Source organism: Macrotis lagotis, chromosome 1, assembly GCF_037893015.1.
Source record: "Macrotis lagotis isolate mMagLag1 chromosome 1, bilby.v1.9.chrom.fasta, whole genome shotgun sequence".
Classification (NCBI taxonomy): Eukaryota; Metazoa; Chordata; class Mammalia; order Peramelemorphia; family Peramelidae; genus Macrotis; species Macrotis lagotis.
In genome coordinates this window covers 171,587,561-171,600,825 of record NC_133658.1, presented here as the reverse complement: position 1 = coordinate 171,600,825, position 13,265 = coordinate 171,587,561, and the positions used below count along the sequence as shown (strand labels likewise).

Sequence of the window (13,265 nt, the reverse complement as noted above, 5' to 3'; positions counted from 1 at the left end):
ATGGTACTATTACCTAAATTAGAAGAAGCAAAAATGAAAAAAAAGTTATGGACCAATTTCCCTAATGAATATTGATGCACAAATTTTAAATAAAATATTAGCAAGGAGATTTCAGCAACACATCACATAAAGAAGCAATACATCACATAAAGAATACATCATGATCAGGTGAGAGATATAGTAAGAATGCAGACCAGGTTAGGAAAACTATCAGTATAGCTAGCCATATCAAAAACAAAACCAACAAAAATCATATGAATTTCTCAATAGATTCAGAAAAAGTTTTGTCAAAATACAACTCTCATTACTACTAAAACACTAGAAAACATTATAATGGGAAATAAGGTAGAAAGCATTTTAATGGGGTATAAGGTAGTAAGTAAGATCAGGGGGAAAAGCAAGAATGCCCATTTCTTTCATTATTGTACTATTTAATATTGTATTAGAAATAATAGCTATAGTAGTAAGAGAAGAAATTAAATTGGAGGAATTATAATAGACAATGAGAAAGCAAAACTAATACTCTTTGAAGATAATATATTTGGTGAGCTCTAAGTTGAACCAATCACCTTAGCAAAGCTTCAGAATATAAAATTAACCCACATAAATCATCAGCATTTATATATACTACTATCAAAATCCAGTGAGAGATAGAAAAATTCCTTTAAAAAATAATCATAGATGGGGCAGCTAGGTGGAGCAGTAGATAGAGCACTGGCCCTGGAATCAGGAGTACCTGAGTTCAAATCCAGCGTCAGCCACTTAATAATTACCTAGCTGTGTGACCTTAGGCAAGCCACGTAACCCCATTGCCTTGCAAAAAACCTAAAAAAAAATAACCATAGACAATATAAAATACAGGAAAGTCTACCTGCTAAAACAGACTCTAGAACTATGGAACCTAAATAGAAAACACCAACAGGCATTTTCATACCAATAGAGTCAGATATGAACAACTGGAAAATTATTAATTGCTCATGGGTAGACAGAGCATATGATAAAAATGATAATTCCACTTAAAGAAATCTCCATATTCAGTGCCATATCAATAAAACTATCAAAAATTATTTGAAAGAAGTAGAAAAATGATAATTAAATTAATCTGGAAGAACAAAAGGTCAGGAATATCAATGGAATCAATGAAAAAATGTAAAGAAAGGTGGGTTGGTTGTGCCAGATCTCAAATTGTACTATAAAGAGGTAATCATCAAAACGATATGGTACTGGCTAAGATAAGAATGGTAGATCAGTGGAAAAGGTTAGGTAGACAAATCACTGTAGTAAATTACTATAGCAATCTGTTATTCATTCTTCTTTTCAAAGAGGATCAAAGATATCACCTGGGTGATGTCCTGACATATATGTGAATTGGATTTAAGTAAGGTAGAGCAATGAAACTCTTTAGTTTCACTCTCTCCTCCAGAACCATAAAAGTCCAATGATAAGACAAAACTCAAGATTGGAGAAAACCCTGTGATGCAGAGGATAACTTTGGCCTTTCTAAATTAAGGGAGTTTTTCAGGGATCAGTTTGTCTGAAGCACAGATCATTCAATGACCAAGGGCTAGGAAAGAATTGAGACAAAAGATGGCTTAATTTACCATCACAATGGAAACATGTGTTTTGATCTGAATAAGATGTTAAGCAGTTTCTCTACCAGAAAACAAGGTCTCAACTAGTCACCTGAGCTGGAGAGGACTTTTTAGAACAGATTCAGAAGATGTTGAAGGACATTGGATGCTTCCAAAGGAGAAGAGAAGAGGAGAAGAGAGGAGAGACACTGGAGCAGTTATCTCCACCATCTCTCACCTATGTGTACATTGTTTATCTGTAACTTCCCCTTGACTCTGTAAGTGTGACACCCCTACTTATGCCCTTCTCCTTATGGAAAGGATGAGGGGAGGCAGGGTGAAAAATTGTTCTCTACTGAGAGAGAAAGAGGAAGATTATTAGGTGGCATTATTATATCTACATGAGTCTGTATATCCTATCTAGGGAGTGAGTCCTATCTCTGATTTAGACAACAGGGTATTAGTAAAGGTGGGAGGAGAATCTAGCTGAAAGAAGTCAATACCCAGTCTTTTGGTGCGGATAACTGTCGGATTTGCCATAGTTCACAGCAATTTGAGAATTGGCCTTGGGTGATGGTACCCCTGGGTCTGGCCTGGATTCTCAGTCCCTGGTCAGAGGTGTACTGTAGCACAGGATTCTGATCCAGAGGAGAGAGACTCCAGTGGAATGTGACTGAGTCAGTTCAAGGTGACTGTTGTTTATAACTGACTGGCCAGGATATTTGCCTGGGGAGCAGCAAATGTCTGGACATGTCCAGAAGCGGGGTTTATATATTCTGGACTGTACAACTTAGAGATAGGTGGCCTCAAAATCATGGCAACTGGAAGACTTGTTAAGGGAAACTCTGATTATAAGTTAGTATGGACTTGCAAGGAAAGTGCTAAAATGGCAATTTGCAAGAAAGATAATTTAAGGAACATCACTAGGTATATTAGCTATTCTTGGGGTTGATCCAATGGCACAGGAATTTAGTATGATCAGTTTTGGAGCCAGGAAGACCTTTCTAAAGACATTGGTATAAAAACTTGTAGTGGAAAGAGGTACAACAACTTCGGAAATGTACCTATTATCAGATGATTATATGGCCTATTTAAGAGGGCCCCTTGGAAGCAAAGAGGAATGGTATTATCCATTTGTTGGAAACTATATTCCTGGAACTAGCACTAAAGGGACATTATTGTCCAAAGAGTTGGTCAGAGAATTGTTAACTAGACTTAAGGGCCTACTACCTGGACACAGGATGGGAGTTGAGGCTATGAAACCCCATTTTATATCTTGAATTGACTAAGACGACTCCAAGCTATAGTGGAAAAATTACCAATCATACAGCTAAGGCCTTGGACTTACTGACTGATCAAGCTTTCTAACAAAAGAGGTGATTATTCAACATAGATTGGTATTAGACTACCTTTTGGCTGAAGGAGGAGTCTGTAGTACACTGAATTTATCAAATTGTTGTCTAAAGATAGATAACAATGGGAAGATGGTAAAGGAGATAACCAGGGATATCAGCAAGTTGGCACATGTACTAGTCCAAACCTGGACAAGGCCCTTTAGCCTCTTTGGCTGAATGGGTTTAATGGTTCATGGTGGAAACAGTTACTAGGTATCTTACTATTGGCCCTAAGTGGGATAATTCTATTAGCTGTGTGTGTCTCCCATGTATGATCCAGTTAATAACTCAAATAATACAAAATTCTATCAGCAAATTAGGACTGGTGTATGACTCTAATAATGAAGAGGCAAAAATATTGATAGAAAAATTCAGTAGTGCTATCGAAGATGAAGATTATGAATTAATTTGAGGAAGACGTTGCTAGTGAAGTGTGAAGACCAATTAATTATTTATAAGAAAAAGGGGTGTGTGAGGAATGAAGGGTGTTGTTGGTCTTCACAGGGTGTGGAGGGGGGACCCCTTTGAAATACATTACAAAGGGGGAATGGCCCCAGTCAATCACAAAACTGGGAGAGCTCTCCTAATCTCATTCCAAAAATGACAAACTAGGTTAGAAGAAACTAGTCCTTAACTGGTCAAGAAAGAGTAACCTAGTGTCTTGACTTTCTCCTTTGCACATGCTCAAAGAAATCTATCTGTTCTTGCTCATTAGTATAATAAGAAGGGTGGGGAAACATATAGGAACCAATGTATCAATTAGATTTGTGACCCCAGCCTATGATTGACATGAATGGGGCAGGAACAAAGTCTTTCAAAGTGCATAAAAGAGTTTGTATGTTGGGATTTCCCTGTTCCTCTCTCCCACCATGAGAGAGGTGTGCCATTTTGTTAAGATATCTTAATAAAAACCATTTACCAAATTACCATCACAAAATATCAGTCTGGAAGAGCAACATCCTCTAAGTTTCTTGTCAGAACAGGAAAATGTTATTTACACCCATTCTAAGTTATCAAAACCTAAACAATGAACCATAGAGACTTGGACTGGATCATTAATGACTATTCAATGAAAGCCAGAGTAGTTATGTACAGGCAAGTAGATCCCTTTGAAATCCCATGGGCTAATTCAGAAAACATATGTGTCAGGATGAAAGAAAATTGTCCCAGCTTTTAGGGAAAAAAAAATCTAGCCTAACTCCTACCTGCTCAAACATCTTACAAAATATAAGCAAACAAAAATTATATTCCTATGGGAAGAATATCATATGTAGAGCACCTCAAGTAGATGTTTTGTGGTGAAGGTCTGTAGTTGTGGGTAGCTACAAGGGAAGCAGAATAGACATCTCTGGCCTCATCTTCCCCACATCCTTCTCCAAGAGAAACTTTCATTCCTGCCAGGTGCTTTTTCAGAGCTATTTTTGTAAACCCTCAGTTCTTTCAAGTTGGCATGATCCAGGGAGAATTGTGGTCACTGCTCTCTTGGACTGTATTCTGGAATGTGAATGACAAATATGGATAATCCTGAACCAATCAATTGATCCATGTTTGGTTCCATTGCTTCTTCATCCATGTAACAGATTTCTCAGGAAACAAGTAAAATGTTCTAGTACTTCCATCTCTTTGAGAACTTCTCACAATTTGTTGTTATTCATACAGTCAAAAGTTTTAATGTATTCAATGTAGCAGAATTAGATTATTTTTGGAACTTCCTTACTTTCTCAATAATTCAGCAAATGTTGGCAATTTGGTCTCTAGTTCCTCTGCCTCTTTGAAAACCAGCCTGCTCTTCTGTTAATTCTCAAATCATATATTGTTGAAGCCTAGCTTGTAGACTCTTAAAGCATTACCTTGCTGAGCATGTGAAATGAGCACAATTGTTCAATAGTTTGAACATTCATTAGCATTGTCCTTCTCTGGGATTGAAGCATAAACTGACCTTTTCTAATCTAGTAGCCACTGTTGAGTTTTCCAAATTTTCTGACATATTGAGTGTAGCCCTATAACAACATAATCTTTGAGGATTTTAAATAGTTCAGTTGGAATTCTGCCATCTTGGTTAGCAATGCTTCCTCAGGCCCACTTGTCTTCATTCTCCAGAATATATAACTCTAGGTCAGTAGCCAGTGATATTAAGATCTTTCTTGTATAATTCTGCTGTATATTCTTTCTACCTTTTCTTAATCTCTTCTACTACTATAAGTCCCTACCAGTTCTGTCTTTTATCATGACCATTTTTAATTGAAACATTCCCTAAATATCTCTTAATCTTCTTGAAGAGCTATCTTCCCAATTCTGTTGTTTTATTCTATATCTTTGCACTGCTCATTAAAAAAAAATATTCTCTCAAACTCTGCATCTTAGAGCTTATAGTTTGAATTCTTCTCCATGAGTAAATATTGGTTCCTTCTTTCTTCTCCCCTGCTACTAAACCATGACCTGAGATTGGATTCTGCAGTAGAACCTACCAGGGCCCTGGATTTATGGCCTCAGTCATTTCTTTGCTCAGCTCAAAAGCAAACTGGAAAGTTGGCTAGTCTTAAGTACTGTTTGTTCTACCCTATCTTAAATCCTGGAAGAAGTTGACCCTTGAAGATAAGTCTGCTTTTGGCTGGGAAGAACAAAGGTTCATTTCTGAGAAGATTATAGGCTCTAGGAGGGCATAGTCCAAGGCCCAAGAAGCAAACTGAAATCCTTTGTTTGGGAGTCAGCTCTTGCCTATGGATGCTGAATGAGACATAACCAGCTCAAAGGTATAAGAAGTCTAGATTTGAAGTTGGGGGACTTCAGTATTGTTTTGGAAAGTCAATTTTGGAAAGGTGGCCCAGGGATAGAGGGTCAAGAATCAGGAAAATCTAAATTTAAATTCAGCCTGAGATGCTTACTAGTTGTGTGACCCTGGACAAGTCACCTAACCCTGTTTGTCTCAGTTTCTCATCTGGAAAATATATCAGAAAAGATAATGACAAAGAAAATTCCAAATAGGAATACAAGGAGATGGACACAACTGGAATGACTAGACAAGAGTTTTGGAAAGAATTTTCACTTCTGCAAAGTCCCTCTGTGATCTAACACCACTCCTTCATGGTCCAGATAGTGCAATTATTCTCTAGGACTAAGCAAGGCAGGCACCTCATAATCCTGCAGGGAGCAATGCCCCAGGGAGACTGAAAAGCAGAACAATTGACTTTTCTAGTCATTTTTGGTCTTGAGCCTGGGACTCTGATCAGAAAAGGGATCATGTTTTCTCACTTGTCACTTATTCCTTACTACCTCCTGATAGCTTTAATTTTCTCTGTGTACTTTACATATATCTCCTCTCTGTGGTCTTCTTCATGAGCATAAATAAGATCTTTGCTATCCATTCCTGGGGACCATTCCTTTCCAGTTCTTCCCCTGTGCTTTCATTGTCCCTCAGGGGAATAAGACTGCTTCTAGGGAAAAGAGAGGGTTAAAAGCAGAAACATGACATGTCTCACTTAGAAGAGTAACATCAGTATCTGCAGTGTTCAGTTAGAAGGTAGAAAAAAACATAAAGTCTCTAATTTAGCCAACTGGTCGGGGGGCAGGGAGAAAGAGGCAGAGACAGAGACACAGACAGACACAGACAGACAGAGACAGAGACAGAGATTTCCATGCCTATTCAGAGGAGTACTATCGTACCAGACTCTCTAGACTAAGTGACTAAACCCTGGGATTTATCAACTGGAATTGTCACCTTTTGGCATGCAAAGTTTTTCATATCAACTGGGTAACATGAATTGGAAGGTCTATTTCTAATGGGGGTGATCAAATAGCCCAGGTTAAAAGTGGTTTGGGTTCTATGGGAACCTTTCTATTTTGGGGATTATAAATGTAGAGTTGAGAGGAACTTCAGAAATTAATGAACCTCTTACATCTTACAGGTAAGAGAACTGAGATCAAGAAAATTAAATGATTTGAACAAAATCACACAGATACTAAGTATCAGAGACAGGATCTGAATCCAAGTTCAACTAACTCAGGTCAATGCTCTTTTTACCTTACCATACAGTCTTTATTATCTATTCTTTTCTTTTCTTTTTGGTTTTTGCAGGGCAAAGTGACCTGCCCAAGATCACACAGCTGGTGTTCTATGCACTGTGCTACTTAGCTGCCCCATTTATTATCTGTTCTTGACAGGATCATGGAGTTAGAGCCAGAAGTGACCTTTTAAAGGCCATTTAGTTCATGCCAGAAAGAGCAACTTCAAGCATTCAGGAAGGGTCAATTGAAGATTTCCTATCTGATCCCAATGGACACTCAAGTCCATCCTAGCCAGGACTATGGAAACCCAGCATAAGAGAGCAGCCTCAGGATATTCAAAGCAGTTCTAGAAGATACTACTGCCCTGAGTTCAGCAAGGAACTAGAAACAGATCCTAAAGCTAGTAACTGAAAACCAATCCAGGAATAGCCCCTGAACTCTGCAGCAATGGGGAAGAATTTCAGTTGGTGCTATGATTCAGGGGGCTCAAGAACCCTGAGACAAGAATAGGCAGAGTCTAGTATAGGAGCAGCCCTAGAATCCCCTAGGGCAAATATTTGGTGTAGCCCACCATGCACTGGACCAAGAAGAGCCTGCCTTCAGCTGGGAAACTTTACCTAAGTTCAACTTAGAAACCGCAGTGGATTAAATGTACAAATCAAGGAAAATGTCAAATACCATGAGGAAATATCTTAGTGAGGAGACAACATGAAGATAATCCCTCAATTAAAATAGTAATCCAAAATCTAGGTAAAACTTCAAAGAAAAAAATGTCTGGGTCACAGGGACTATAGTAGTAGTATCTGGGGAAAAAGAAAAATAAGAATAAAGAATTAGAAAACTAGGGAAGAAAGGATTGAAAGGAAAATTGATTTCTTAGAACAGGCAATAAAAATCTTACTTAAGAACTGAATGTCCTGAAAATTAGATGGGTCTGATAAAAAAAATCCAACAACAACCTAATAAGAGAACAAGAAATATTAAAACAAGTAAAAAAATTTAATAAAGGAATGTCAAGAATATAATAAAAAAAGTGACATAGAAAAACAAATCAAGAAGAATCCTAGAAGTGTTTACTTATCTGAAAACCATGATTAAAAAAAAGTCTGGAAAATATACTTCTTTTTTTAAAGGAAAAAAATATTTTTCCTAATTACCTGTAAAAACAATTTTTAACCTTTAAAAAATTTTGTGTTCCAAATTCTTTTCCTCCTTTTCTCCTCTCTCACCTGACTGAAATGGCAAGAAATTTGATATAAATTATACATGTGCAATCATGCAAAATTTATTTTCAGAAATTTTGGTTAGAGCTCTTAGAATCAGTGTACAAAGTGAAAATAGAATCTATCACCTTCAGGAAGAAATCCAAAATGAAAACATCTAGAAACATTAGTAAAAATTGGAACTTACAAATAAAAGAAAAATACCATAAGCAACTAAAAATGAGTTCAATTGCCAAAGAGTCAAATTGGATCACACAAGACTTACTAGGTGCCACTTTAAAGAAAGGGAGAGCTTGGAATACTAAATTCTAAAAGTCAAAAGATAAAGATTTACAACTAAAGAAAAACTTATAAAGCAAAATTGAGTACAGTCAGGTCTTAATGAGTGGAGATTATTAATTCCATGAAGTAGTTACATTATTTAAATTTGTAATATTCAAAGTTACAATTATATGTAAAATATGGCAATTTATTTCAGTTCAAAAATATGCAATGAAAATTTTAAAACTAAAGTTTTTAACCTATTTATTAATATAATATAATAGCAAAGGATAAGAAAAATAATTTTTATTCAAATATATTACAAAATAATAAAATAGAGAAAGAATATTTTTTAAAATTACTGAATATTGCAACTAAAGAAAGCCCTACACTAAATCCTTGACAAAAATATCACTGTTGTCATTTTAAAATATTTTAGTAGCATAACTGCCTTTTCATTCTTGAAGTCTTCATTTGTATGCTTGCACCAAGAGTTTTAATCCACATATAGGCAAATTTGTGTGTTCACATTTTCACACAATAAACCAGGTATAATTGGATCACTTGGAGCATTATAGTAATTAAAATCAATACTACTTTACATACATTCTGCTGTCTTGGTAATATTCTTTAACAGTTGGGCTAAAATAACTTGAAAACTAATCTTTGAAAATAGCTTCAGTCATCTATAATCTCTTATTTAACTACAAAAGAATTGAAATAAATTTATGGTTGCAGTTTCCCAAGGATCACTTTATGTACAGGTTGAATATTTCTTTCTTAAAAACATGAGTTTGGGAAGACAACCTTTCCTAAAATAAACTCATGTCTTCCACATTCAAAATTTTGTTGAGCTGTATATCTGTCATCTTTGATTTTCTTCAAAATATCAAGATACATGAGATGAATCATTTACATGTTAAGAGGGCAATTAAAAAACAAATTTCTAGAACCCTAACACATTTAAAAATTAAAATGACATTGGATCTATGAATAATATTATTCTGCTTTAATGGCCTTAAAAGAAAAAAAATGAAAAGAACAGGAAACTATATCGGGAAGAAATGAAGAAGAAGGTGAAGGAAACCATTGCATAATAGAGGAACATAAGATAAAGGGAAAACAATGAAGAAGAGAGGGGGGGAGAATAGGCATCCTATGAACCTTATTTTCAAATGAATCAGATAAAGATGGAGTATAATTATACACAGATCATATATATATATATATATATACAATTATACATACATATATAATATGTATATGTGGTAGTGGGATAAGGGAGGAGTAGAGAGGATCTAAGATGGGGGCAGGATAGGTAAGTGTATAGTCATAAGTAAACATACCCAATTTATAAGTAGATCGAATCTCTGACTCTACAGTAAAGTAAATTTACCACTCTCTCTTAGGAATAGTATATTCATAGCCCATGTTTTCAAGAAACATCTGAAGCATGTAGCAGCTCCAAAGCATTGAATGCTGAATAAATTTACAGGAGTTTTTATTCCATGACCATCTACAGGTCCCCACAAGCTGAGAGAGTGTCTCACACTTATCTTTCTGAGAAAGAGACTCAAATGTACTCTGACAGAAGAGTAAAGAAGATCTGTATGCAACTATTCATTAAGATTGATGGCAAGGGTCACACTAATATTATATATTCTGCTGGATATATAGATGTTATTAACATTGAGATTAGATATAGAAGTCAATAGCAATGAGAAGACAAGTAAACATTTCCATCTGTTTGTGACACATAGGGACACTTTCCTGTTCATCATATCCCAGCTGAGGAGGTTAAGTATAAATTGTACAAAGTGAGAAAAATCTTTGTGAGTGCAAAAGGCAAACACCTTCTGGTGACCCCCAGACTATCTGTTGCCCAGATCCTCTCATTGAAGTGAATTACACATTCAAATTGATTTAAAATTGACATCAATATTGGTCATCTGAGCATGGTAACTGATAGAACTAATTTCAGTCAAATTGGTGTGATCACAAAATCCTGCCTCTTTTGATGCTGTCCAGGTAAAAGACGCCAATGGCAATAGTTTTTGCCTATAGACTCTCATGTTTTTTGTCATTGCAAAGGTAAATAAGCATTGGATCTCTGTTCCCTGATGAAAGAGTATCGTACAATTGCTAAACACAGAGACAAGAAATTGGCAGCTAAACAGAGCAGAGGCTAAATAATGCACAAACAAAACAAGAAATAGATAGTTTAAACAATTCAGACTTTAAAAGTGAAATTCAACAAGCCATAAATGCCTTTCTCTTCTTTCCTTTCATTTTCTTGGATTGAGTACAAATGCTGCCTAAACTGTTAAGAAGACATAGCTATATTGGCTAGTTTTGTTTAGTTGCTTTTCTTTGTTGGGAAGGTTCACTGATTGGAAGATAGGGAAAGGACATATTTCAAAATGACTGAGGCAAAAAACAAAAGATATCAAAATTTTTTTTAAAAGAAAGGAATTTCAGAATTCTTAAGCATGGAGGTGGAGTAAATGTGGGTGGCAAGATCAAAAACATAACCATCTTTATATATGGTTGAGGTGAGGTGGAGGAGTAGGTCATGGGAAGGAGGAACTCAGTGGTTAGAAGTTTGAGAGACAGTCAATATGTATATCAAAGTCCCCTGGTATGAAGATAGGAATTGGGGAGAAGAGGAAAAAAATGTGAGCCAGATTAAGAACTCAATGAGGAAGAAAGGAGAGTGATATAGAGGTCAATAGACAACAGCTACCATAATTTTGATTTCTGTAGTAGATATAGATTGCAAGAATCTCAAAGGAGGAGGTTATTGAGTATTGGAGAACTCCAAGAACTAGGGAAGAACCTGGAAATGGCAATGGGGAGCAAGGAGCATTCCAAATCCTCCACCTTGATCATTGAGCTAAGGGGAACTAATGAAGATATAAGCAATACCAGAAAGGGTGACCAGAGAAGTTGTGACATTGAAGGGTAGCCAGGTTTCAGTAATAGTTAATAGATGGAGAGTAGGAGAGAAAAAGATTTTGGAAGAAGGGAAATTTGTTGCCTGCATAACAAATGTTCTAGAAGGGCATGGTGGGGAGAGGTGGGTAGTATCTGATTTGGACTTCAGGGTGGGAGTGTTGAAAGGGGTAAGAATAAGAAATTGAGTGGGAGGAGGAATAGGAATTATGTTTAGATGATGAGCTAAAGGGATTAGGTATCACTGGGAAGTGTAAGGTATGACCAGGTGTGTGTATGTTTATCATTTGAATAGAGGTCTCTTGTGTCTCCCAGTGGAGATTGGATCTCAGTCAGGAGACAAATGCAGCTTAAAATAAAAGACACACACATTGGAGTCTCTGTTTCACTTCTTTTCCCCTCAAAAGTCTAATTTTGGGGTGGCTAGGTGACACAGTGGATAGAGTACCGGCCCTGGAGTCAGGAGTACCTGAGTTCCAATCCGGTCTCAGACACTTAATAATTACCTAGCTGTGTGGCTTTGGGCAAACCACTTAACCCCATTTGCCTTGCAAAAAGAAAAACAACTAAAAGTCTAATTTTGAGGTAGAAGATTGTGCAGAAAGAGATGAAAATCAAACTTGAATAGGAAGAGAGCAAGTCTCCCTACTAACTTTCCTCTTTTCCTTCTCTCAGGACAGGGACAGCAAAAGTTGGAAGATTTGATTAAGGTAAAAGGAAAAATCACTCCTTACACACAGGCTCTCCATATCTCAGGACACTAGTGGACACAGCAGGAGGGGGAAGTTACTTTGTACCTGAGCAGATGGCAGTACCGCCCAGATCCTTGCTGCTTCCCTCAGGGGATACCTGCAGCAGGAGATAGAAGGCACAAGGTCAGAAGAAGGTTGTTCTTCTAATCTGCAACTGGAAATAAGGTGAAAGCAGAAGGAGATAGAAGTCTCACAGAGTGAAATAGAAATTACCCTGGTCCCTTGTCACCTTCTCTCAGAGGATTATAACACAACAAGAGAGGAAAGCATCTCAGCCAGATGAAGACAAATAAGAAAGAAGTGAAAGAACTAAATAGAACTTTAAAATAAATCAAAGTTGATACCTCTCTGATAATTAATGGAAATTAAAAAGAATTTGCATACTTTCATCTGTAAATGGTACCTTTGCAAAAATTGAGCCTGTATTGGGACAGAAAGATTTCACCAATTAAAATATAGAAAACTTTGCTTGGATCTGATTCTTCTCTCATAACATAACTAACATGGCTCTATATTTAGCATGATTATACATGTATGACCTATGGATTGCTTTCTGTCAGGGGGAGGGAATGGAAGGAGAAAATGTAAAACTCTAAACCTTGCAAGAAAAAGATCATTTAAAACACCATTCCAAGTAGTTAAATTTTAAAATAAAATAAAATATAGAAAAGCAGAAATACTAGATTTACTTATCATAGTGAAATAAAAATTATACTCAAAGTGTCTTTTAGGAATACATAAAAGATGATTGGAAACTAAATAACACAATTCTAAAGAACTAGTGATTTGAAGAATAGATTATACAAACTATAGAAAACTTCACCAAAGAAAATAAGAACATACCACATACAAACTGAGTCTTTTTTTATTTTAGGTTTTTTGCAAGGCAAATGGGGTTAAGTGGCTTGCCCAAGGCCACACAGCTAGGTAATTATTAAGTGTCTGAGGCAGGATTTGAAGTCAGGTACTACTGATTCCAGGGCCAGTGCTCTATCCACTGAGTAACCTAGCCACCCCAAACTAAGTCTTAAAAAGAAAAATAGATATTCCAAGAAGCAAAAGAATGAAGGGAGTGCATTTACTACTGATTTTTTAACCTTCTCTTCC

At 36.4% G+C, this 13,265-nt stretch overlaps 1 long non-coding RNA gene across 1 annotated transcript; it reads left to right on the top strand.

Annotated features, from left to right (window-relative positions):
* Positions 1 to 2,188: 2,188 nt before the first annotated feature.
* On the top strand, positions 2,189 to 12,597 carry LOC141514720 (uncharacterized). Its single transcript, XR_012476095.1, has 3 exons — positions 2,189 to 2,259; positions 6,871 to 6,969; positions 12,082 to 12,597. It is a non-coding gene; the product is annotated as an uncharacterized LOC141514720 (long non-coding RNA).
* Positions 12,598 to 13,265: the final 668 nt, after the last annotated feature.